This window comes from Anopheles darlingi, chromosome 2, assembly GCF_943734745.1.
Source record: "Anopheles darlingi chromosome 2, idAnoDarlMG_H_01, whole genome shotgun sequence".
Classification (NCBI taxonomy): Eukaryota; Metazoa; Arthropoda; class Insecta; order Diptera; family Culicidae; genus Anopheles; species Anopheles darlingi.
Genome location: NC_064874.1, coordinates 49149403 through 49151902, shown reverse-complemented (window position 1 = coordinate 49151902; position 2500 = coordinate 49149403). Strand labels below are relative to the sequence as shown.

The window sequence follows — 2500 nt, the reverse complement described above, 5'->3', positions numbered from 1 at the left end:
TGGACAGATAAGAGAACATGGATTATGGATGCACAGAGACACACGGATACATCATTTGTCGTAATTCTCGTTCGTTTCATTGCGATATAGCCCAGCAGCAGGAGGGGGAGTAGCTTATTGTATATGTTTTTCAGTAGAGATTAATTTTGCTAATTTATAATTTAGTGCTTAAGAGACAGAGATAGAGAAGGAGGTATTGCTGCACGCTTGGAGAGCGAATTCTGTAGTGGAAGTACACCCCATTCATGCCCTGTCCCTGTCAATGACACCACCACTTCTTGTGCAATCGAGCGTGTTTTAGTCACCAGCACCATCCTCCGAGACGTGCGAGACGAATGTTCTTAGAACAATATCCTACATCCTACGTAGAGGGAAAACATCTCATTTCTCTCGCACAAGCAACATGGACCCACTATCCTCTGTGCAGTTCCATGCAAATACAGCGAAGGGCGGGCGGCAGGGGGCAGTGCAAAAAAAAAAGAATGAACGCAGCGCAATTAAGATGCAAAAGCAAAAATACGAAGAGAAAGTAAAAGAAAACGTAATAGCGCCTTAAAAATTTCCATTATTGATTAATACAAAAAAAGTATGAGTATAAAGCACAGAGCAACGACAGAAGGAGGAGGCAGGAGAAAGGCTGTCGCGTTTGAACATTGTTTTAAGAATCTGTTTTTTGTCCCTTTTTATATATATGTTAATTATATATAAAGATGCATTCTTATCGCTTAGAAGATCTAAGTGTCCAGCCAGCCCCATCCTCCCCAATCCGCAAGCTCTTGAACAAAAGCATCGAAGAGATGACACAGATGAACGCCGCAACCAAGCGGCAAACGATAGGAAGGAAGCGAAAACAAGACGAAGGAAAGTCCGTTGTGTGACATACTGAACGCGCGAACGCGACCACCAAAAAAGAAAGAGTTAGAGAGGAAGAGGAGGGAGAAGAAGGAGAAGTTTGTCTATTAATTTCTGTGTATAATTTTATCATCTCTAATCGGCGCGTGGCATATTGGTAGATGGCCGAAGACGACGATTATATCGATGAAAGAGGAACGGCGGCAGGATTGAGGTTTATACGAAACCCCGCAATGTCTCCTGCTTTATATTGCGGAACAGAAAATGTATGGGGAGGGGGCCGGGGGCGGTAGGAGGCAATGAAGAAGATGTAAGAAACGTAAGTAAGGGAGGAAAACATGCAATTATAAAATGCATTTCTCGAGATATGGCATGAAAAGAAATGGATGAAATGAGCGAAAAAATAAGTTTGAAAACAATGAAGGCCATTCGGGAAGTGTCGAAAAAATAATAAAAACATTGATTTATTTATAAAAAAAATCCTAGTTTGTGTTTGAGTTTCTGTCTTTATGGGAAAATGGAAAATTTATCATTAAGCAAAGAAGTTAACGCGTATCCTGCGTACTACGCGGTACGGTTGGGTGGACAACTAAAGCTCTTAAAGTTGTTAAATTAATGCTGATTTGTTAACAATATAACTCATAATGGTAAGTTCGACTAACCTATACTTTGTGTACGACACTGATTATTTTGAAGATTTCTGTTCCAAACGTTCGCAGGAGAAGCGATCCTTGCTAACTATCTCGGGATATCTTTATTTGAGTCTCATTTCCACGGGTTTCCACGGGTTGAACCATGCCAAAAACCCTTGGCGAGGCCTTCATATAAGATAAGCCTGTAAGAAAATGATCATTGGTTATATGTTACTCCAAAAATGGTTTTCGTTAATCCAACTTACTTTATTTATAGTTATAACATTCCTTTTCACCGATTGTCGGTCAACTCGAGTCGCTTTTCGTTGCAGCGAGGCCGTCATAGGATTGAGATGGAGTGGCGATATCGACATTGATTTCAAACGAATTGGAATTGGAGAACGTTCTTTTTCCGTTCGGAAGACCGGATAATTACGGATCTTTTAATAGCGTATACAAGACTGCGACTTGGAGTAGAAGATTGTGCTGGAGAAGATAGCGTTTGAGGTCTGATGATCGTTGTTATAGCACAAGTTTCGACGCCGATTGTCGATGGAGATCCATTCGATTGGTAACTTCGAGTGTTCCTGCTGCGCGAAAGATTTGTACTCGGAAAACTACCGAAATACAACGGTCAACGGTCAAAATTTAAAAAATCGAAATTCAAGCCAAAACTAGCCCGTCAACTAAATTCGATGCTCCAAAACAGCCAAGTTCGGGATCCGAAAAAGAAGAAGAGGGAAAATAAATTCCGGGTTGAGAAAAAGAAGCAGAAAAATTTCCGCGGAGCCCCGAACTCGGGTCGCTAAACGCAACATGAGCTATTTCGTGTCCGCACACAAAGGGGCCTGTGTGCGTGAAATCGGGTTTTGGCGGTGGTGGTGTGCGTGTAAATCTTTTGTGTTTGATGCCAGAACGTGTGCGAAAAGGTCCGTGTAAAATTATGCAATTTGCATGTTTTACGCACCTTTCGCGACCGATGTGCATGGCAACGGACGCATGAGAATGTCGGGCGT

At 42.0% G+C, this 2500-nt stretch overlaps 2 protein-coding genes across 2 annotated transcripts in view; both read left to right on the top strand.

Annotated features, from left to right (window-relative positions):
• The window catches only part of LOC125950036 (cyclin G), a 23534-nt gene extending 22959 nt beyond the window's left edge, over positions 1–575 (top strand). The window contains exon 7 of the mRNA XM_049677601.1: positions 1–575. This exon is cut by the window's left edge and continues 5009 nt beyond it. The gene's annotated coding sequence lies outside the window, so the exon portion shown is untranslated.
• Positions 576–2398: 1823 nt separating this feature from the next.
• LOC125950014 (F-box only protein 11) overlaps positions 2399–2500 on the top strand; it is a 12041-nt gene continuing 11939 nt past the window's right edge. The window contains exon 1 of the mRNA XM_049677571.1: positions 2399–2500. This exon is cut by the window's right edge and continues 1693 nt beyond it. The gene's annotated coding sequence lies outside the window, so the exon portion shown is untranslated.